This window comes from Ipomoea triloba, chromosome 10, assembly GCF_003576645.1.
Source record: "Ipomoea triloba cultivar NCNSP0323 chromosome 10, ASM357664v1".
In the NCBI taxonomy this organism is placed as follows: Eukaryota; Viridiplantae; Streptophyta; class Magnoliopsida; order Solanales; family Convolvulaceae; genus Ipomoea; species Ipomoea triloba.
This window is the reverse complement of record NC_044925.1, coordinates 12,678,048-12,703,671: the sequence shown is the minus strand read 5'-3', so window position 1 is coordinate 12,703,671 and position 25,624 is coordinate 12,678,048. Positions and strand designations below refer to the sequence as shown.

General features: G+C 33.1%; 1 non-coding gene across 1 annotated transcript; it reads right to left on the bottom strand.

The window, feature by feature from the left end:
* Nucleotides 1–24,008: 24,008 nt before the first annotated feature.
* TRNAY-GUA lies at nucleotides 24,009–24,101 on the bottom strand. Its single transcript has 2 exons — nucleotides 24,065–24,101; nucleotides 24,009–24,044 (listed from the first exon to the last, which is right to left on the bottom strand). It is a non-coding gene; the product is annotated as a tRNA-Tyr (tRNA).
* Between the last annotated feature and the right edge of the window lie 1,523 nt (nucleotides 24,102–25,624).

The following is a 25,624-nucleotide window of genomic DNA, read 5'->3' as shown; positions in this document are numbered from 1 at the left end:
GTCATGTTGAACGCTAATTACTTTTTGTAGCTATGGTAGTCAATTTTATATCTCAAGATCGAAACAAATGAAATTTATAAATCATAATCTTTGACATTATCATGATTATTCATGAGAATTGATTAATGTTTCATGTTAATTATAATTTTACTTGGATTTGTATATATACTTGTAGTTTGTTGATGGTATTGGATGTAAATATGAATATAAATGATGGTTAATTATTGAATTTTTACATTATAAAGTAATAATATAATAAACTCAACAGTGACTACGACATGTATTAGTATGATTTGAAATCGACAGCCACATGCACACATTGTATTGGGTCTACTGGAAACAGGTATATGTGACTTTCTTTGTGAGTCGCACAAGTCGTTGTAGTATAGTGGTGAGTATCCCCGCCTGTCACGCGAGAGACCCGGGTTCGATCCCCGGCAACGGCGTCTTTTCCTTTAAGCTCTTTATAGGAAAACAAAGCAAAGCTCAATCAAACAGAACATTAGTATTCTGACCTGCCGGATTCGAACTAGCGACCTAAGGATTTCAACTCCAATCCTCCGCTCTACCAACAAGCTCAGTGCTAATAATATCTTTACAATCCTCCGCTCTACAACCAACAAGCTCAGTGCTAATAATATCTTTACAATCCTCCGCTCTACCAACAAGCTCAGTGCTAATACTCCGCTCTACCAACAAGCTCAGTGCTAATAATATCTATCTTTCATTGAGTAGTCTCTTAGCTCTTAGTGCATATGGATTAAAGCGAATTTGGTTCTTCCACTTTTCTCTACGTCCAGGACATTTGGTTAAGTTACACTACCAAACTCCGTAATGCTCAAGCTACACACCCAAATAAACATTCATGATTCACCAACAAACAACCTTTGTTATTATTACTATCATGATACCCGTGCGATGCACGATCTATATATTATAATGATTATTGTTATGTTAAGATGCTAAGATGTGTTACTATTATTAAATAAAGCTTTTTTTTTTATGAAAGACCTATGTTGATTTATAAGTTTGATTATATAATGGCATTTGATATTTATAATTGAAGATACAATTAATAAAAACACCTATTAAAAATATTTTTTGAAATATGCGAATACAAAAAATAACCTTAAAAATATGAGTTTATATTTGATTTTAGAATTGAGATTAATGTCATGTTGAACGCTAATTACTTTTTGTAGCTATGGTAGTCAATTTTATATCTCAAGATCGAAACAAATGAAATTTGTAAATCATAATCTTTGACATTATCGTGATTATTCGTGAGAATTGATTAATGTTTCATGTAAAGTATAATTTTACTTGGATTTGTATATATACTTGTAGTTTGTTAATGGTATTGGATGTAAATATGAGTATAAATGATGGTTAATTATTGACTTTTTACATTATAAAGTAATAATATAATAAACTCAGCAGTGACTACGACATGTATTAGTTTGATTTGAAATCGACAGCCACACGCACACATTGTATTGGGTCTACTGGAAACAGGAATATGTGACTTTCTTGGAGTGCCGCACAAGTCGTTGTAGTATAGTTGAGAGTATCCTCGCCTGTCACGCGAGAGACCCAGGTTCGATCCCCAGCAACGGGGTCTTTTCTTTTAAGCTCTTTATAGGAAAACAAAGCAAAGCTTGATCAAATAAAACATTAGTAATCCGACCTGCCAGATTCAAACCAGCGACCTAAGGAATTCAACTCAAATTACTCCAACTACAGCCCTCCGCTCTACCAATTGAGCTAAAGTCGGTGCTAATAATAACTTTCATTGAGTAGTCTCTTACTGCATATGCATTAAAGCGAAACAAGAAGCCCAGAATCGTTTGAAGTTAATTTTAATATGTTCTTCCACTTTTCTCTACTTGTAGGACATCTAGTTAAGTTACACTACCAAACTCCGTAATGCTCAAGCTACACACCCAAATAAACATTCATGATTCACCAACAACCTTTGTTATTATTACTATCATGATACCCGTGCGATGCACGGTCTATATATTAAAATGATTATTGTTATGTTAAGATGCTAAGATGTGTTACTATTATTAAATAAAGCTTTTTTTTTTTTTTATGAAAGACCTATGTTGATTTATAAGTTTGATTATATAATGACATTTGATATTTATAACTGAAGATACAATTAATAAAAACAGCTATTAAAAATATTTTTTGAAATATGTGAATACAAAAAATAACCTTAAAAATATGAGTTTATATTTGATTTTAGAATTGAAATTAATGTCATGTTGAACGCTAATTACTTTTAGTAGCTATGGTAGTCAATTTTATATCTCAAGATCGAAACAAATGAAATTTGTAAATCATAATCTTTGACATTATCGTGATTATTCGTGAGAATTGATTAATGTTTCATGTAAAGTATAATTTTACTTGGATTTGTATATATACTTGTAGTTTGTTAATGGTATTGGATGTAAATATGAGTATAAATGATGGTTAATTATTGACTTTTTACATTATAAAGTAATAATATAATAAACTCAGCAGTGACTACGACATGTATTAGTTTGATTTGAAATCGACAGCCACACGCACACATTGTATTGGATCTATTGGAAACAGGAATATGTGACTCTCTTGGAGTGCTGCACAAGTCGTTGTAGTATAGTGGTGAGTATCCCCGCTTGTCACGCGGGAGACTCGGGTTCGATCCTTGGCAACGGTGTCTTTTCCTTTAAGCTCTTTATAGGAAAACAAAGCGAAGCTTAATCAAATAAAACATTAGTAATCCGACCTAAGGATTTCAACTCAAATTACTCCAACTATAGTCCCTGCTTTTATTGAGTAGTCTCTTAGTGCATATTCTGTTTGAAGTTAATTTTAATAGGTTCTTCCACTTTTCTCTACTTGCAGGACATCTAGTTAAGTTACATTACCTGTAACCCTTCACTCATTCCAAAAAGTCTAGTGTTCAAAAAAAAATAAAAAATAAAAAATTTAGGCATTGACATACATGGGTTATGTTCAGTAGATATTTCAAGACGATTTTGCGAGTTAGAATTGTTGATAATAAGCTACGAACATACGTGCCGGTCACGAACTGTAAAAATTTTAGGAACATGTGTTCAGTTTAGATTGCCCTAGGAAGTGGACTGTATGCACTATACCATTAACCATGAACTTACTACTTAGTTAAGTTTAAATTAGATTAACCCATGAGAGTGAAAATTTATTACAACCTTAGTATCGTTGTATTTCGTGATGTACCGAAAATTGTCCGATTTTAGGATTTAATGATAGGATCAAGTTCGGAATAATTTTGGTTTCGAAATCATTCTTAAATAAATTATTTTCTACCGTAACTATATATGTTTAACCCATAACTGGCAAGCCAAAGATATTTTTCCATGATCTACCACAAGAAATTGACAAGTGTCACTTTAATTAGCCACATACCCTTATTAAAATTGACAAGTGTCACTTTAATTAGCCACATACCCTTATTAAAATATTAAAAGGTCACTTTAATTAGCCACATACCCTTATTAAAATATTAAAAGAGTACTTTAATTAGCCACATACCCTTATTAAAATATTAAAAGAGTATATTTTATTGGGTTTGTCTTCCATTTCCATATTAAAAGAGTATATTTTATTGGGTTTGTCTTCCATTTCCACCCCTTGGCCGAAATTTTAAGAAGGAAAAGAGGGAGAGGAGAACTTCATCTTCAACCTTGAGCAACAACTTCTATAGCCAAGCTTCTACACAAAGTTGATCATCCTTCGGTAAAATTCTAATTTTATTCGGTTAAAAAGTCTTGATTTCTTCCCTAGAACTTGATTGTAGGTAAAGATTTCTTAAATATGTTGTTATGGTGGTGTATTCTACCTAGGGTTTTTCGGTGAAAATTGGGGATAAAGGTTCAAGACTACTTTTACGGTGATATTACACACTTGTGAGGTAAGGAATCCCTTAAGTCGGTTATTGTCACTTGAAATTAGACAATTGATAAGTTGAATTATGAAATTAGGAGTTCTATGTTGGAATTTATGTGTCAATCTTGAGGATTTCGTACTAAACATATGTAACCACTCTATGGACTTCGGAATTTGTTGTATACATGTTCGTAGATAATGTATGCATACATAGGTTATATGAATGTTTATTTTGTAAGTATGTACATATATTCACGGTATGAGTGTTTTGTACGTATACATACATATATATATATATATATATATATATATATCATGCTTATGTAGGAAAAATATATATATGCACCAGGAAAGTGTTATATTATATACATGATTATATGTACAGCTGTGTGTAATATATATATATATATATTGTGAAGAGGTTATATTATATATATGGTATATGTGCCGTACGTATATATATAAATGTTGTGAGGTGTTATGTTATATATATATATATATATGTTGTATGTTACGTACGTATGAAATGTGATACTGGAAAATTCATGATAGTTACACTTAATTACCACGTTGGATGGTAATTAATGTACTATCAAAGTTTCATAAGAAAGGAAACTCTTGACATTGGTTAAAGTGTTAACCGGCTTCAAGTATTGGACTTGAGCATAATGTATATCTAAAATTGCTAATTGATTCAAGGAATGAAAGAAAGAATAAATGTCTTTAAAAACCTTAGTTTCTAGTAAGTTGAGAAGGACCTTGATTAGCCAACGGGATAAAGTGTGGCTGAAAGTACCATTTCCCAGTGGTTGTTATGTTGTATGATCCATTCATACTTATGGGTGAAGTCTATTCGCCGAGTATTGTATAACTCATAGGATGAGGTAATCCTATCGGGGTGTGCACACTTAAAGTATAGTTACTCCAATAAAGTTCGGGTAGGTGTCATTTTAATGAACCTAGTTAGGCCAGCTAGGAATCATTCTAACGATCCTATAAGTCCAGGGGATCCGTGTTAGACCAGGGGATGACCACTGAACCCGAGTCAAGATCCAAGTGGTCAAAATAAAAGGAAGGAGGAGGAAACTCCAAAGGCCTCACGCTTTCTAAGAAGAAACTAAGTGAAACTTGAATATGAGAATATAGTTACTCTGTAACTAAGCTAAAGAAAGATGTAATGAATATTTGAGCACCAAAGCGTACTGATGAACACTCTCTCCTTAAGATGAAATCTGGTGGAAATTACTTGCGATGAAAGGTTGAAAAAACTAGTCTGGAAAGACTAAAATTCTAATCTTACACGATTATGACGTGTCAAGTAATGAATTCCTTAGTGAGTAAAGGATTATTACGAGACCTCGTCGAAGAGGGATGGGATTTCATAATGTTGTTTCAATTCATATTCACTACTTGTACAAGCCACAGTTGATAACTTGTTTGCAGGTAGGGTCTCAACCAATGGGTAAAGTTATAAAGCTTTCCAATGTCTATATTGCAAAACCTTTGTTTAGTTTTGAGTGACCCCATGGATTTCCTTACTTAGCCGTCGTTCTAACTACACTTCGTTGTGTAAAATAACAGATGTCATCTAGTGTGGGTTCATGTAGCCCGGTGAACTCCAAGGGTTCGCCGGTGTATGTGTGTCGAGGGATGGTTTATGACATGTATGTACAGTTCATGGTGGCTGCCGACCCTTGTGCACTTGGTTATGCTGCTCCTGTTCCAGTTACCTCTCTTGTTTCAGATAGTTCTCCTGTCCCTGATGATCTAGCTAATTACTCTAACGAAGTCCAAGCTCGTTTCGGCTTTTATCCTATTGAAGTGTTAAAGGGAAGTAATCCCCTAGAGTTCATCGTTCACTACCCCTACCTCTGGGACCCAAGTCCTCCGGAGACATGGGCCGAGTGGTCCATGGAGAATGTCACGTGTCGCTTTTTGGACCACCTTACATGTTTCGAGGGTGAATGGCATGTGGTGTTGGGCACGTACACTGGTCCAGTGTACCGTTAGATAGAATAGGTGATGTACCCTTAAGAAACGCCATGGGTAGCTCTTTTGTGTAAATGTTCCTTTTTGTAGCCATAGTGGTTTCTAAACCTGATCAGTAGGGTCGTGAACAAACCGAAACTTGTATTTTTGGACCAATGGGCAGATCTATGTATATATATGTTGCTATGTATGTGCAGCTTAGCTAACCCTAGTCAGCTGAGATATAAACTTGTATTTTTGGCCCAATGGGCAGATCTATGTATATATATGTTGCTATGTATGTGCAGCTTAGCTAACCCTAGTTAGCTGAGATATGTATATATATATATATGAATATGTTGGGTGGTAGTTGTTGTAAAGCAGAGTTCCCTTTTAGCCTGTGCACCTAGAGTGGAGTTTGTCAAGGGATGATAGAATTCACTCTATGTGTGACGGTAACTACTCCGGATGTACGGTAAGCCAAGCTGGGGTGTTACACTACCTAACTCCGTAATGCTCAAGCCGAGCCGGGGCGTTTTTTCCTTTAAGCTTTTTATAGGAAAACTAAGCAAAGCTTAATCAAACAAAACATTAGTAATCCGACCTGCCGAATTCGAACCAGCGACCTAAGGATTTCAACTCAAATTACTCCAACTATACTCCTCCGCGCTACCAACGGAGCTAAAGTCGATGCTAATAATAGTTTTTTCCTAGGTTCGATCCCCGGCAACGGAGTCTTTTCCATTAAGCTCTTTACAGGAAAACAAAGCAAAGCTCAATCAAACAAAACAAGCCCAGAATCGTTTAATTTTAATAGGTTCTTCCACTTTTCTCTACGTCCAGGAGATCTAGTTAAGTTACACTACCAAACTCCGTAATGCTCAAGCTACACACCCAAATAAACATTCATAATTCACCAACAAACAACCTTTGTTATTATTACTATCATTATACCCGTGCGATGCCCGGTCTATATATTATAATGATTATTGTTATGTTAAGATGCTAAGATGTGTTACTATTATTAAATAAAGCTTTTTTTTATGAAAGACCTATGTTGATTTATAAGTTTGATTATATAATGACATTTGATATTTATAACTGAAGATACAATTAATAAAAACACCTATTAAAAATATTTTGTGAAATACGTGAAAACAAAAAATAACCTTAAAAATATGAGTTAATATTTGATTTTAGAATTGAGATTAATGTCATGTTTAACGCTAATTACTTTTTGTAGCTATGGTAGTCAATTTTATATCTCAAGATCGAAACAAATGAAATTTATAAATCATAATCTTTGACATTACCGTGATTATTGATGAGAATTGATTAATGTTTCATGTAAATTATAATTTTACTTGGATTTGTATATATACTTGTAGTTTGTTGATGTAATTGGATGTAAATATGAATATAAATGATGGTTAATTATTGAATTTTTACATTATAAAGTAATAATATAATAAACTCAGCAGTGACTACGACATGTATTAGTTTGATTTGAAATCGACAGCCACACGCACACATTGTATTGGGTCTACTGGAAACAGGAATATGTGACTTTCTTGGTGTGCCGCACAAGTCGTTGTAGTATAGTGGTGAGTATCCTCGCCTGTCACACGAGAGACCTGGGTTCGATCCCCGGCAACAGAGTATTTTCCTTTAAGCTCTTTATTGGAAAACAAAGCAAAGCTCAATCAAACAGAACATTAGTAATCCGACCTGCCGGATTTGAACCAGCGAACGAAGGATTTCAACCCAAAATACTCCAACTACAATCCTCTGGCTCTACCAACCAAGCTAACCAAGGATTTCAACTCAAATCCCAAGGATTTCAACTCAAATTACGAGCTAAAGTCTGTGCTAATAACATCTTTCATTGAGTAGTCTTTTAGTGCATATAGATTAAAGCGAAATAAGAAGCCCAAAATCGTTTGATGTTAATTTTAATAGGTTCTTTCACTTTTCTCTACGTCCAGGACATCTAGTTAAGTTACACTACCAAACTCCGTAATGCTCAAGCTACACACCCAAATAAACATTCATGATTCACCAACAAACAACCTTTGTTACTATTACTATCATGATACCCGTGCGATGCACGGTCTATATATTATAATGATTATTGTTATGTTAAGATGCTAAGATGTGTTACTATTATTAAATAAAGCTTTTTTTTACGAAAGACCTATGTTGATTTATAAGTTTGATTATATAATGACGTTTGATATTTATAACTGAAGATACAATTAATAAAAACACCTATTAAAAATATTTTACTGAAGATACAATTAATAAAAACACCTATTAAAAATATTTTTTGAAATATGCAATTAATAAAAACACCTATTAAAAATATTTTTTGAAATATGTGAATAAAAAAAATAACCTTAAAAAATATTTTTTGAAATATGTGAATAAAAAAAATAACCTTAAAAAATATGATTTAATATTTGATTTTAGAATTGAGATTAATGTCATGTTGAACGCTAATTACTTTTTGTAACTATGATAGTCAATTTTATATCTCAGGATCGAAACAAATGAAATTTGTAAATCATAATCTTTGACATTATCGTGATTATTGATGAGAATTGATTAATGTTTCATGTAAATTATAATTTTACTTGGATTTGTATATATACTTGTAGTTTGTTGATGGTATTGGATGTAATATGAATATAAATGATGGTTAATTATTGAATTTTTACATTATAAAGTAATAATATAATAAACTCAGCAGTGACTACGAAATGTATTAGTTTGATTATAATAAACTCAGCAGTGACTACGAAATGTATTAGTTTGATTTGAAATCGACAGCCATACGCACACATTGTATTGGGTGTACTGGAAATAGGAATATGTGACTTTCTTGGTGTGCCGTATAAGTCGTTGTAGTATAGTGGTGAGTATCCTCGCCTGTCACGCGAGAGACCTGGGTTCGATCCCTGGCAACGGAGTTTTTTCCTTTAAGCTCTTTATAGGAAAACAAAGCAAAGCTCAATCAAACAGAACATTAGTAATCCGACCTGCCAGATTCGACGCGAACGAAGGATTTCAACCCAAATTACTCCAACTACAATCCAACCAAGCTAACCAAGTCCAACTACAATCCAACCAAGCTAACCAAGGATTTCAACTCCTCTACCAACCAAGCTAACTCAAATTACTCCAACTACAATCCTCTGCTCTACCAACCTTTCAACTCCTCTACCAACCAAGCTAACTCAACCAAAGTCTGTGCTAATAATATACTGCAACTACAATTACAATCCTCCGGTAGTCTCTTAGTCCATATGGATTAAAGCGAAATAAGAATCCCGTAGCTTTCATTGAGTAGTCCATATGGATTAAAGCGAAATAAGAATCCCATAGCTTTCATTGAGTAGACTTTTAGTGCATATAGATTAAAGCGAAATAAGAAGCCTAGAATCGTTTGATGTTAATTTTAATAGGTTCTTTCACTTTTCTCTACGTCCAGGACATCTAGTTAAGTTACACTACCAAACTCCGTAATGCTCAAGCTACACACCCAAATAAACATTCATGATTCACCAACAAACAACCTTTGGTATTAGTATTATCATGATACCCGTGCGATACACGGTCTATATATTATAATGATTATTGTTATGTTAAGATGCTAAGATGTGTTACTATTATTAAATAAAGCTTTTTTTTATGAAAGACCTATGTTGATTTATAAGTTTGATTATATAATGACATTTGATATTTATAACTGAAGATACAATTAATAAAAACACCTATTAAAAATATTTTTTGAAATACGTGAATACAAAAAATAACCTTAAAAATATGAGTTAATATTTGATTTTAGAATTGAGATTAATGTCATGTTTAACGCTAATTACTTTTTGTATCTATGGTAGTCAATTTTATATCTCAAGATCGAAACAAATGAAATTTGTAAATCATAATCTTTGACATTATCGTGATTATTGATGAGAATTGATTAATGTTTCATGTAAATTATAATTTTACTAGGATTTGTATATATACTTGTAGTTTGTTGATGTAATTGGATGTAAATATGAATATAAATGATGGTTAATTATTGAATTTTTACATTATAAAGTAATAATATAATAAACTCAGCAGTGACTACGACATGTATTAGTTTGATTTGAAATCGACAGCCACACGCACACAATGCATTGGGTCTACTGAAAACAGGAATATGTGACTTTCTTGGTGTGCCGCACAAGTCGTTGTAGTATAGTGGTGAGTATCCTCGCCTGTCACATGAGAGACCTAGGTTTGATCCCCGGCAACGGAGTCTTTTCCTTTAAGCTCTTTACAGGAAAACAAAGCAAAGTTCAATCAAACAAAACAAGCCAAGAATCGTTTAATTTTAATAGGTTCTTCCACTTTTCTCTACGTCCAGGAGATCTAGTTAAGTTACACTACCAAACTCCGTAATGCTCAAGCTACACACCCAAATAAACATTCATAATTCACCAACAAACAACCTTAGTTATTATTACTATCATTATACCCGTGCGATGCACGGTCTATATATTATAATGATTATTGTTATGTTAAGATGCTAAGATGTGTTACTATTATTAAATAAAGCTTTTTTTTATGAAAGACCTATGTTGATTTATAAGTTTGATTATATAATGACATTTGATATTTATAACTGAAGATACAATTAATAAAAACACCTATTAAAAATATTTTTTGAAATACGTGAATACAAAAAATAACCTTAAAAATATGAGTTAATATTTTATTTTAGAATTGAGATTAATTCATGTTTAACGCTAATTACTTTTTGTAGCTACGGTAGTCAATTTTATATCTCAAGATTGAAACAAATGAAATTTATAAATCATAATCTTTGACATTACCGTGATTATTGATGAGAATTGATTAATGTTTCATGTAAATTATAATTTTACTTCGATTTGTATATATACTTGTAGTTTGTTGATGTAATTGGATGTAAATATGAATATAAATGATGGTTAATTATTGAATTTTTACATTATAAAGTAATAATATAATAAACTCAGCAGTGACTACGACATGTATTAGTTTGATTTGAAATCGACAGCCACACGCACACAATGCATTGGGTCTACTGAAAACAGGAATATGTAACTTTCTTGGTGTGCCGCACAAGTTGTTGTAGTATAGTGGTGAGTATCCTCGCCTCTCACATGAGAGACCTGGGTTCGATCCCCGGCAACGGAGTCTTTTCCTTTAAGCTCTTTACAGGAAATCGTTTAATTTTACTAGGTTCTTCCACTTTTCTCTACGTCTAGGAGATCTAGTTATGTTACACTACCAAACTCCATAATGCTCAAGCTACACACCCAAATAAACATTCATAATTCACCAACAAACAACCTTTGTTATTATTACTATCATTATACCCGTGCGATGCACGGTCTATATATTATAATGATTATTGTTATGTTAAGATGCTAAGATGTGTTACTATTATTAAATAAAGCTTTTTTTTATGAAAGACCTATGTTGATTTATAAGTTTGATTATATAATGACATTTGATATTTATAACTGAAGATACAATTAATAAAAACACCTATTAAAAATATTTTTTGAAATACGTGAATACAAAAAATAACCTTAAAAATATGAGTTAATATTTTATTTTAGAATTGAGATTAATGTCATGTTTAAAGCTAATTACTTTTTGTAGCTACGGTAGTCAATTTTATATCTCAAGATCGAAACAAATGAAATTTATAAATCATAATCTTTGACATTACCGTGATTATTGATGAGAATTGATTAATGTTTCATGTAAACTATAATTTTACTTGGATTTGTATATATACTTGTAATTTGTTGATGTAATTGGATGTAAATATGAATATAAATGATGGTTAATTATTGAATTTTTACATTATAAAGTAATAATATAATAAACTCAGCAGTGACTACGACATGTATTACTTTGATTTGAAATCGACAGCCACACGCACACATTGTATTGGGTCTACTGGAAACAGGAATATGTGACTTTCTTGGTGTGCCGCACAAGTCGTTGTAGTATAGTGGTGAGTATCCTTGCCTGTCACGCGAGAGACCTGGGTTCGATCCCCGGCAACGGAGTCTTTTCCTTTAAGCTCTTTATTGGAAAACAAAGCAAAGCTCAATCAAACAGAACATTAGTAATCCGACCTGCCAGATTCGAACCAGCGACGAAGGATTTCAACTCAAATTACTCCAACTACAATCCTCTCTCTACCAACCAAGCAAACCAAGGATTTCAACTCAAATTATTCCAACTTTTCAACTCAAATTACTCCAACTACTATAATCCTCCGCTCTATCAACCGAGCTAAAGTCTGTGCTAATAACATCTTTCATTGAGTAATCTCTTAGTCCATATGGGTTAAAGCGAAATAAGAATCCCATAGCTTTCATTGAGTAGACTTTTAGTGCATATAGATTAAAGCGAAATAAGAAGCCCAAAATCGTTTGATGTTAATTTTAATAGGTTCTTTCACTTTTCTCTACGTCCAGGACATCATTTTAATAGGTTCTTTCACTTTTCTCTACGTCCAGGACATCTAGTTAAGTTACACTACCAAACTCCGTAATGCTCAAGCTATCTAGTTAAGTTACACTACCAAACTCCGTAATGCTCAAGCTACACACTTAAGTTACACTACCAAACTCCGTAATGCTCAAGCTACACACACAAATAAACATTCATGATTCACAACCAAACAACCTTTGTTATTATTATTGTCATGATACCCGTGCAATGCACGGTCTATATATTATAATGATTATTGTTATGTTAGGATACTAAGATGTTTTACTATTGTTAAATAAAGCTTTTTTTTTTATGAAAGACCTATGTTGATTTATTAGTTTGATTATATAATGACATTTCATATTTATAACTGAAGATACAATTAATAAAAACACCAATTAAAAATATTTTTTGAAATATGTGAATACAAAAATTAACCTTAAAAATATGAGTTAATATTTGATTTTAGAATTGATATTAATGTCATGTTGAACGCTAATTACTTTTAGTAGCTATGGTAGTCAATTTTATATCTCAAGATCGAAACAAATGAAATTTGTAAATCATAATCTTTGACATTATCGTGATTATTCATGAGAATTGATTAATGTTTCATGTAAATTATAATTTTACTTGGATTTGTATATATACTTGTAGTTTGTTGATGTAATTGGATGTAAATATGAATATAAATGATGGTTAATTATTGAATTTTTACATTATAAAGTAATAATATAATAAACTCAGCAGTGACTACGACATGTATTACTTTGATTTGAAATCGACAGCCACACGCACACATTGTATTGGGTCTACTGGAAACAGGAATATGTGACTTTCTTGGTGTGCCGCACAAGTCGTTGTAGTATAGTGGTGAGTATCCTTGCCTGTCACGCGAGAGACCTGGGTTCGATCCCCGGCAACGGAGTCTTTTCCTTTAAGCTCTTTATTGGAAAACAAAGCAAAGCTCAATCAAACAGAACATTAGTAATCCGACCTGCCAGATTCGAACCAGCGACGAAGGATTTCAACTCAAATTACTCCAACTACAATCCTCTCTCTACCAACCAAGCAAACCAAGGATTTCAACTCAAATTATTCCAACTTTTCAACTCAAATTACTCCAACTACTATAATCCTCCGCTCTATCAACCGAGCTAAAGTCTGTGCTAATAACATCTTTCATTGAGTAATCTCTTAGTCCATATGGGTTAAAGCGAAATAAGAATCCCATAGCTTTCATTGAGTAGACTTTTAGTGCATATAGATTAAAGCGAAATAAGAAGCCCAAAATCGTTTGATGTTAATTTTAATAGGTTCTTTCACTTTTCTCTACGTCCAGGACATCTAGTTAAGTTACACTACCAAACTCCGTAATGCTCAAGCTACACACACAAATAAACATTCATGATTCACAACCAAACAACCTTTGTTATTATTATTGTCATGATACCCGTGCAATGCACGGTCTATATATTATAATGATTATTGTTATGTTAGGATACTAAGATGTTTTACTATTGTTAAATAAAGCTTTTTTTTTTATGAAAGACCTATGTTGATTTATTAGTTTGATTATATAATGACATTTCATATTTATAACTGAAGATACAATTAATAAAAACACCAATTAAAAATATTTTTTGAAATATGTGAATACAAAAATTAACCTTAAAAATATGAGTTAATATTTGATTTTAGAATTGATGTTAATGTCATGTTGAACGTTAATTACTTTTAATAGCTATGATAGTCAATTTTATGTCTCAAATTTCTCCAACTACAGTCCTCCATTTCTCCAACTACAATCCTCCGCTCTACCAATTGATCTAATGTCGATGCTAATAATAGCTTTCATTGAGTAGTCACTTAGTGCATATGGATTAAAGCGAAATAAGAAGCCCAGAACACTTAGTGCATATGGATTAAAGCGAAATAAGAAGCCCAGAATCGTTAGTGCATATGGATTAAAGCGAAATAAGAAGCCCAGAATCGTCCGCTCTACCAATTGATCTAATGTCGATGCTAATAATAGCTTTCATTGAGTAGTCACTTAGTGCATATGGATTAAAGCGAAATAAGAAGCCCAGAACACTTAGTGCATATGGATTAAAGCGAAATAAGAAGCCCAGAATCGTTAGTGCATATGGATTAAAGCGAAATAAGAAGCCCAGAATCGTCCGCTCTACCAATTGATCTAATGTCGATGCTAATAATAGCTTTCATTGAGTAGTCACTTAGTGCATATGGATTAAAGCGAAATAAGAAGCCCAGAACACTTAGTGCATATGGATTAAAGCGAAATAAGAAGCCCAGAATCGTTAGTGCATATGGATTAAAGCGAAATAAGAAGCCCAGAATCGTTTGAAGTTAATTTTAATAGTGTAACCCCTCGGTTTTTCGGACAAAGTTAAGGTTCGAGAATATATATATATTTTTAAGCTATGACATTTATGAGAAGGTCTCTCGGTGTTCGAAAGAATTTTTTTTTAGGCTAGTTATTAATAAGCTGCGATCTACGTACCGGTCACGAACCATAAAATTTTTAAGGATGTATATACAGTTCGAATTTTCCTAGAGATTTGATTTTTAAGTATAATACGATTAAGCCTGGACTTCTAGTTAGTTCGAAGTGAAAATTTAAACGGACTGTAAGGGTTAAAATTGTTACGGACCTTGTGCCTATATTTTGCGAGATACCGAAAAATTCCCAATTTTAGTGATTATCGACTGGATTATTTTTAGGATAATTTTGGTGTTAGAATTTTCCCGAATTAAGCTATAATCATCCGAACTTTCATATGATTTAACCCCAAACTGGCAAAATAAATGTTGTTCTTCAAGGAGCCACCATAGGGAGATGACAAGTGGCAATCATAATCACCACTTGGTTGGATCATTAATGGCATGTCATAATAGGTATGGGAATGTTGCACTTGTTACTTAATTCTCAAGCTAAACTAAACATCACCCCTCTCTCTCCTATTCCATAATTCGAAAATAGCATAAGGAAGGAGAAGAAAGAAAATAGTTTAGTCTTCCACTTGTGATCAAGAACTCCCAAGCATTTCTTCAACTCAAGTCACTTGTGATCAAGAACTCCCAAGCATTTCTTCAACTCAAGTGTTCTGTGATCAAGAACTCCCAAGCATTTCTTCAACTCAAGTGTTCTAAGATCAAGAACTCCCAAGCATTTCTTCAACTCAAGTGTTCTAAGTGTAGGTAAGACTTTGCATTTCTTCAACTCAAGTGTTCTAAGTGTAGGTAAGACTTTTGACTTTGTTTGGTTAAATCCTTCCTAGAACTTAAGTGTAAACTAAAGGTGCATGAAAATGTTGTTATTATGGTGATTTTTCTAGGATCTTTGGTGAAGGACTCAAAGGAGGAAACCAACAACTCTTACGGTTTTTAAGATCTTCCAAAGAGGTAAGGAATCTCTTAAGTTGGTTTAGTCACTTCAAGGTGAACAAATGCTAGTAAATTATGTGACTAGGAATTTTATGCGAAAATTATGTGTTAAGTTTGTGGATCTACTAGTTGACTCAAGAAACCACACTTTGGATTTTTGGTAATTTTTGTATACATGTTCATAGCTAATTTATGCATGTATATGTTGTATTTATGCCCATATAGGCTTATACTTGTGAAAATAGTGAAAGGAAATCAGGATAGATTCTGGCAGTAAATTCCGAGATTTATTGGGAAACTTTGGTAAGGTATTTTGACTCCATTTTTCTCAGATATGTAGTTCAATAAGTGTAGAACCCGCATATAAAATTTCATAATGATCGGAGTAGTATAAGTATGGTTTTCGAATTTTTTTCCAAAACTGGTCCAGAGAGAGAAATTCGAGACAGCACACTGCCAAGGGCAAAAATGGAATTTTCTGTGTTTATTCGTGGATCAAAATGACCAAAACTTTTTATGGACATCAAGTACTATAAGTTGGGGTTCTACCATAAAAATTTCAAGTGAAAAAGAGTTCGGGAACTATATTTACCGGCTCAATCTTTCGGACTGCGCCAAGCTGGAATTTTCTGAAAAAGAATGGTTAGGAACAATTTTGACAAAAATATGTTGTAATAAAAATAGTAACGAAATTTTGGAATGTCACAATCAATTTGGAAGAAGAATTGTGTTTTTAAGAAACAAGTGTGACTCTTGTCACTTGGAAATTTCGTGGTGAAAAGCCATTGACAAATGTGTGTATTTTGGAAACATATTTGGATAAGTATAATTGTTTTGAGTCGTCATGTGAATATGCTAATGTGAGGTGTCTTGTATGATTAATTCATACTGCAGAGCGAAGTCTATTCGCTGAGTGAATGGTGAGATGTCTTGTATGATTAATTCATACTGCAGAGCGAAGTCTATTCGCTGAGTGAATGGTGAGGTGTCTTGTATGATTAATTCATACTGCAGAGCGAAGTCTATTCTCTGAGTGAATGTTGAGATGTCTTGTATGATTTATTCATACTGCAGAGCGAAGTGTATTCGCTGAGTGAATGGCGAGATGTCTTTGTATGATTAATTCATACTGCAGAGCGAAGTCTATTCGCTGAGAGAATGAGTGGGAATTAAAAATGTCGTGTCCCGAGCAATAATGGGTGTGTTGTGAGTCTCACTTTGAATTAAGTGGAAATTCTCGGAAATGGAAGTGTTATGTGCTGATGTTACTTATATACTNCAAGAACTCCCAAGCATTTCTTCAACTCAAGTGTTCTAAGTGTAGGTAAGACTTTTGACTTTGTTTGGTTAAATCCTTCCTAGAACTTAAGTGTAAACTAAAGGTGCATGAAAATGTTGTTATTATGGTGATTTTTCTAGGATCTTTGGTGAAGGACTCAAAGGAGGAAACCAACAACTCTTACGGTTTTTAAGATCTTCCAAAGAGGTAAGGAATCTCTTAAGTTGGTTTAGTCACTTCAAGGTGAACAAATGCTAGTAAATTATGTGACTAGGAATTTTATGCGAAAATTATGTGTTAAGTTTGTGGATCTACTAGTTGACTCAAGAAACCACACTTTGGATTTTTGGTAATTTTTGTATACATGTTCATAGCTAATTTATGCATGTATATGTTGTATTTATGCCCATATAGGCTTATACTTGTGAAAATAGTGAAAGGAAATCAGGATAGATTCTGGCAGTAAATTCCGAGATTTATTGGGAAACTTTGGTAAGGTATTTTGACTCCATTTTTCTCAGATATGTAGTTCAATAAGTGTAGAACCCGCATATAAAATTTCATAATGATCGGAGTAGTATAAGTATGGTTTTCGAATTTTTTTCCAAAACTGGTCCAGAGAGAGAAATTCGAGACAGCACACTGCCAAGGGCAAAAATGGAATTTTCTGTGTTTATTCGTGGATCAAAATGACCAAAACTTTTTATGGACATCAAGTACTATAAGTTGGGGTTCTACCATAAAAATTTCAAGTGAAAAAGAGTTCGGGAACTATATTTACCGGCTCAATCTTTCGGACTGCGCCAAGCTGGAATTTTCTGAAAAAGAATGGTTAGGAACAATTTTGACAAAAATATGTTGTAATAAAAATAGTAACGAAATTTTGGAATGTCACAATCAATTTGGAAGAAGAATTGTGTTTTTAAGAAACAAGTGTGACTCTTGTCACTTGGAAATTTCGTGGTGAAAAGCCATTGACAAATGTGTGTATTTTGGAAACATATTTGGATAAGTATAATTGTTTTGAGTCGTCATGTGAATATGCTAATGTGAGGTGTCTTGTATGATTAATTCATACTGCAGAGCGAAGTCTATTCGCTGAGTGAATGGTGAGATGTCTTGTATGATTAATTCATACTGCAGAGCGAAGTCTATTCGCTGAGTGAATGGTGAGATGTCTTGTATGATTAATTCATACTGCAGAGCGAAGTCTATTCGCTGAGTGAATGGTGAGATGTCTTGTATGATTAATTCATACTGCAGAGCGAAGTCTATTCGCTGAGTGAATGGTGAGGTGTCTTGTATGATTAATTCATACTGCAGAGCGAAGTCTATTCTCTGAGTGAATGTTGAGATGTCTTGTATGATTTATTCATACTGCAGAGCGAAGTGTATTCGCTGAGTGAATGGCGAGATGTCTTTGTATGATTAATTCATACTGCAGAGCGAAGTCTATTCGCTGAGAGAATGAGTGGGAATTAAAAATGTCGTGTCCCGAGCAATAATGGGTGTGTTGTGAGTCTCACTTTGAATTAAGTGGAAATTCTCGGAAATGGAAGTGTTATGTGCTGATGTTACTTATATACTGTATTGTACTGTTTTGCTGTTAATATAATTGCAGGAAGAATGCAACCGTTGGGTAACGTTTACATTTTCTGATTATCATGTTGTTTTCGAAACCTTTGTTTACTTTCGAGTGACAATGGATTACCTTACTTAGTCGTCGTGCTAACTACACTTCATTGTGTCCTTTATCAGATGGAATCTAGCATAGGTTCCTGTAGCCCACCGGACTCAGAACCTTCTGAGTTCGAGTTCCCCGTGTATGACTACGACGATTATGCACAGTATCTACTAGACGGAGATCCCTACGCCCCGGGCTACGCACCTGATCCGCCTACACTGACTTGTACTCCAGAGTCCACTCTCACTCCTCTCTCATCGAAGGTACCGGAGTGGTCCCCTGTTCCCGTTGAGCCAATGTGTCCCTTTGACGCCCTTCAAGCCAGCTATGGGTTCTACCCCATAGAGATTCTATCCGGCAGCAACCCTCTAGAGTTCGTGGTCCATTACCCGTACCCGTGGGATCCGAGTCCCCCGGATTACCATGACGAGTGGATGATGTACATGAACACGTGTCGGTTTCTGGACCACATTATGTGGTTCGAGGGGGAGTGGCACGTTGTCTTGGGCACCTACACGGGCCCAGTGTACCACTCGTTAGACTAGTTAGCGTCTAGAGTGGGAGTTCAGTCAGTGCTTTTGTGTACATATATCTTTTGTAGCGGTGCTAACTCTAGAATGACTGTCTAGGCCGGGTCGTACTAAACTCTCCTAATGGGTTGCACTTTTAAACCATAGTCTTTTGGTAGCTTGTTTAGCTACACTTTTCTCTATGCTATGAAACGCATTTTCGTTTTGATGGTTATGTTGATAGAATGCGGTATTCTTATCCTTAGCCTGTGCATCTAGAATGAATCCTATCTGAATATGATCGGGTTTAGCCTAGGTGTGGCGGTAACTACTCCGGTTATTCGGTATAGCCGAGTCGGGGTGTTACAAATAGGTTCTTCCACTATTCTCTACTTGCAGGACATCTAGTTAAGTTACACTACCAAACTCCGTAATGCTCAAGCTACACACCCAAATAAACATTCATGATTCACCAACAAACAACTTTTGTTATTATTACTATCATGATAGCCGTGCGATGCACGGTCTATATATTATAATGATTATTGTTATGTTAAGATGCTAAGATGTGTTACTATTATTAAATAAAGCTTTTTTTTTATGAAAGACCTATGTTGATTTATAAGTTTGATTATATAATGACATTTCATATTTATAACTGAAGATACAATTAATAAAAACACCAATTAAAAATATTTTTTGAAATATGTGAATACAAAAATTAACCTTAAAAATATGAGTTAATATTTGATTTTAGAATTGATATTAATGTCATGTTGAACGTTAATTACTTTTAGTAGCTATGGTAGTCAATTTTATATCTCAAGATCGAAACAAATGAAATTTGTAAATCATAATCTTTGACATTATCGTGATTATTCATGAAAATTGATTAATGTTTCATGTAAATTATAATTTTACTTGGATTTGTATATATACTTGTAGTTTGTTGATGGTATTGGATGTAAATATGAATATAAATGATGGTTAATTAGTGAATTTTTACATTTTAAAGTAATAATATAATAAACTCAGCAATAATTACGACATGTATTACTTTGATTTGAAATCGACAGCCACACGCACACATTGTATTGGGTCTACTGGAAATAGGAATATGTGACTTTCTTGGTGTGCTGCACAAGTCGTTGTAGTATAGTTGTGAGTATCCTCGCCTGTCACGCGAGAGACCCAGGTTCATTCCCCATCAACGGGCTCTTTTCTTTTAAGCTCTTTATAGGAAAACAAAGCAAAGCTTAATCAAATAGAACATTGGTAATCCGACCTGCCGCATTCAAACCAGCGACCTAAGGATTTCAACTCAAATTTCTCCAACTACAGTCCTCCGCTCTAACAATTGAGCAAAAGTCGGTGCTAATAATAGCTTTCATTGAGTAGTCTCTTACTGCATATGCATTAAAGCGAAATAAGAAGCCCAGAATCGTTTGAAGTTAATTTTAATAGGTTCTTCCACTTTTCTCTACTTGCAGGACATCTAGTTAAGTTACATTACCAAACTCCGTAATGCTCAAGCTACACACCCAAATAAACATTCATGATTCACAACCAAACAACCTTTGTTATTATTACTATCATGATACCCGTGCGATGCACGGTCTATATATTATAATGATTATTGTTATGTTAAGATGCTAAGATGTGTTACTATTATTAAATAAAGCTTTTTTTTTTATGAAAGACCTATGTTGATTTATAAGTTTGATTATATAATGACATTTCATATTTATAACTGAAGATACAATTAATAAAAACACCAATTAAAAATATTTTTTGAAATATGTGAATACAAAAATTAACCTTAAAAATATGAGTTAATATTTGATTTTAGAATTGATATTAATGTCATGTTGAACGTTAATTACTTTTAGTAGCTATGGTAGTCAATTTTATATCTCAAGATCGAAACAAATGAAATTTGTAAATCATAATCTTTGACATTATCGTGATTATTCATGAAAATTGATTAATGTTTCATGTAAATTATAATTTTACTTGGATTTGTATATATACTTGTAGTTTGTTGATGGTATTGGATGTAAATATGAATATAAATGATGGTTAATTAGTGAATTTTTACATTTTAAAGTAATAATATAATAAACTCAGCAATGATTACGACATGTATTACTTTGATTTGAAATCGACAGCCACACGCACACATTGTATTGGGTCTACTGGAAATAGGAATATGTGACTTTCTTGGTGTGCCGCACAAGTCGTTGTAGTATAGTGGTGAGTATCCTCGCCTGTCACGCGAGAGACCTGGGTTCGATCCCCGGCAACGGAGTTTTTTCCTTTAAGCTCTTTATAGGAAAACAAAGCAAAGCTCAATCAAACAGAACATTAGTAATCCGACCTGCCAGATTCGAACCAGCGACGAAGGATTTCAACTCAAATTACTCCAACTACAATCCTCTCTCTACCAACCAAGCAAACCAAGGATTTCAACTCAAATTATTCCAACTTTTCAACTCAAATTACTCCAACTACTATAATCCTCCGCTCTATCAACCGAGCTAAAGTCTGTGCTAATAACATCTTTCATTGAGTAATCTCTTAGTCCATATGGGTTAAAGCGAAATAAGAATCCCATAGCTTTCATTGAGTAGACTTTTAGTGCATATAGATTAAAGCGAAATAAGAAGCCCAAAATCGTTTGATGTTAATTTTAATAGGTTCTTTCACTTTTCTCTACGTCCAGGACATCTAGTTAAGTTACACTACCAAACTCCGTAATGCTCAAGCTACACACCCAAATAAACATTCATGATTCACCAACAAACAACCTTTGTTATTATTACTATCATGATACCCGTGCGATGCACGGTCTATATATTATAATGATTATTGTTATGTTAAGATGCTAAGATGTGTTACTATTATTAAATAAAGTTTTTTTTTTATGAAAGACCTATGTTGATTTATAAGTTTGATTATATAATGACATTTCATATTTATAACTGAAGATACAATTAATAAAAACACCAATTAAAAATATTTTTTGAAATATGTGAATACAAAAATTAACCTTAAAAATATGAGTTAATATTTGATTTTAGAATTGATATTAATGTCATGTTGAACGTTAATTACTTTTATTAGCTATGGTAGTCAATTTTATATCTCAAGATCGAAACAAATGAAATTTGTAAATCATAATCTTTGACATTATCGTGATTATTCATGAAAATTGATTAATGTTTCATGTAAAGTATAATTTTACTTGGATTTGTATATATACTTGTAGTTTGTTGATGGTATTGGATGTAAATATGAATATAAATGATGGTTAATTAGTGAATTTTTACATTTTAAAGTAATAATATAATAAACTCAGCAATGATTACGACATGTATTACTTTGATTTGAAATCGACAGTCACACGCACACATTGTATTGGGTCTACTGGAAATAGGAATATGTGACTTTCTTGGTGTGCCACACAAGTCGTTATAGTATAGTTGTGAGTATCCACGCCTGTGACGCGAGAGACCCAGGTTCGATCCCCAGCAACGGGGTCTTTTCTTTTAAGCTCTTTATAGGAAAACAAAGCAAAGCTTAATCAAATAGAACATTGGTAATCCGACCTGCCGCATTCAAACCAGCGACCTAAGGATTTCAACTCAAATTTCTCCAACTACAGTCCTCCGCTCTAACAATTGAGCAAAAGTCGGTGCTAATAATAGCTTTCATTGAGTAGTCTCTTACTGCATATGCATTAAAGCGAAATAAGAAGCCCAGAATCGTTTGAAGTTAATTTTAATAGGTTCTTCCACTTTTCTCTACTTGCAGGACATCTAGTTAAGTTACACTACCAAACTCCGTAATGCTCAAGCTACACACCCAAATAAACATTCATGATTCACCAACAAACAACCTTTGTTATTATTACTATCATGATACCCGTGCGATGCACGGTCTATATATTATAATGATTATTGTTATGTTAAGATGCTAAGATGTGTTACTATTATTAAATAAAGCTTTTTTTTTATGAAAGACCTATGTTGATTTATAAGTTTGATTATATAATGACATTTGAAATTTATAACTGAAGATACAATTAATAAAAACAGCTATTAAAAATATTTTTTGAAATATGTGAATACAAAAAATAACCTTAAAAATATGAGTTAATATTTGATTTTAGAATTGAGATTAATGTCATGTTGAACGCTAATTACTTTTAGTAGCTATGGTAGTCAATTTTATATCTCAAGATCGAAACAAATGAAATTTGTAAATCATAATCTTTGACATTATCGTGATTATTCGTGAGAATTGATTAATGTTTCATGTAAATTATAATTTTACTTGGATTTGTATATATACTTGTAGTTTGTTGATGGTATTGGATGTAAATATGAATATAAATGATGGTTAATTATTGAATTTTTACATTATAAAGTAATAATATAATAAACTCAGCAATGATTACGACATGTATTACTTTGATTTGAAATCGACAGCCACACGCACACATTGTATTGGGTCTACTGGAAACACGAATATGTGACTTTCTTGGTGTGCCGTACAAGTCGTTGTAGTATAGTTGTGAGTATCCTCGCCTGTCACGCGAGAGACCCGGGTTCGATCCCCGGCAACGGGGTCTTTTCCTTTAAGCTCTTTATAGGAAAACAAAGCAAAGCTTAATCAAATAGAACATTGGTAATCCGACCTGCCGGATTCAAACCAGCGACCTAAGGATTTCAACTCAAATTTCTCCAACTACAGTCCTCCGCTCTAACAATTGAGCAAAAGTCGGTGCTAATAATAGCTTTCATTGAGTAGTCTCTTACTGCATATGCATTAAAGCGAAATAAGAAGCCCAGAATCGTTTGAAGTTAATTTTAATAGGTTCTTCCACTTTTCTCTACTTGCAGGACATCTAGTTAAGTTACATTACCAAACTCCGTAATGCTCAAGCTACACACCCAAATAAACATTCATGATTCACAACCAAACAACCTTTGTTATTATTACTATCATGACACCCGTGCGATGCACGGTCTATATATTATAATGATTATTGTTATGTTAAGATGCTAAGATGTGTTACTATTATTAAATAAAGCTTTTTTTTTATGAAAGACCTATGTTGATTTATAAGTTTGATTATATAATGACATTGCATATTTATAACTGAAGATACAATTAATAAAAACACCAATTAAAAATATTTTTTAAAATATGTGAATACAAAAATTAACCTTAAAAATATGAGTTAATATTTGATTTTAGAATTGATATTAATGTCATGTTGAACGTTAATTACTTTTAGTAGCTATGGTAGTCAATTTTATATCTCAAGATCGAAACAAATGAAATTTGTAAATCATAATCTTTGACATTATCGTGATTATTCATGAAAATTGATTAATGTTTCATGTAAATTATAATTTTACTTGGATTTGTATATATACTTGTAGTTTGTTGATGGTATTGGATGTAAATATGAATATAAATGATGGTTAATTAGTGAATTTTTACATTTTAAAGTAATAATATAATAAACTCAGCAATGATTACGACATGTATTACTTTGATTTGAAATCGACATCCACACGCACACATTGTATTGGGTCTACTGGAAATAGGAATATGTGACTTTCTTGGTGTGTCGCACAAGTCGTTATAGTATAGTTGTGAGTATCCACGCCTGTGACGCGAGAGACCCAGGTTTGATCCCCAGCAACGGGGTCTTTTCTTTTAAGCTCTTTATAGGAAAACAAAGCAAAGCTTAATCAAATAGAACATTGGCAATCCGACCTGCCGCATTTAAACCAGCGACCTAAGGATTTCAACTCAAATTTCTCCAACTACAGTCCTCCGCTCTACCAATTGAGCAAAAGTCGGTGCTAATAATAGCTTTCATTGAGTAGTCTCTTACTGCATATGCATTAAAGCGAAATAAGAAATCCAGAATCGTTTGAAGTTAATTTTAATAGGTTCTTCCACTTTTCTCTACTTGCAGGACATCTAGTTAAGTTACACAACCAAACTCCGTAATGCTCAAGCTACACACCCAAATAAACATTCATGATTCACCAACAAACAACCTTTGTTATTATTACTATCATGATACCCGTGCGATGCACGGTCTATATATTATAATGATTATTGTTATGTTAAGATGCTAAGATGTGTTACTATTATTAAATAAAGCTTTTTTTTTATGAAAGACCTATGTTGATTTATAAGTTTGATTATATAATGACATTTGAAATTTATAACTGAAGATACAATTAATAAAAACAGCTATTAAAAATATTTTTTGAAATATGCGAA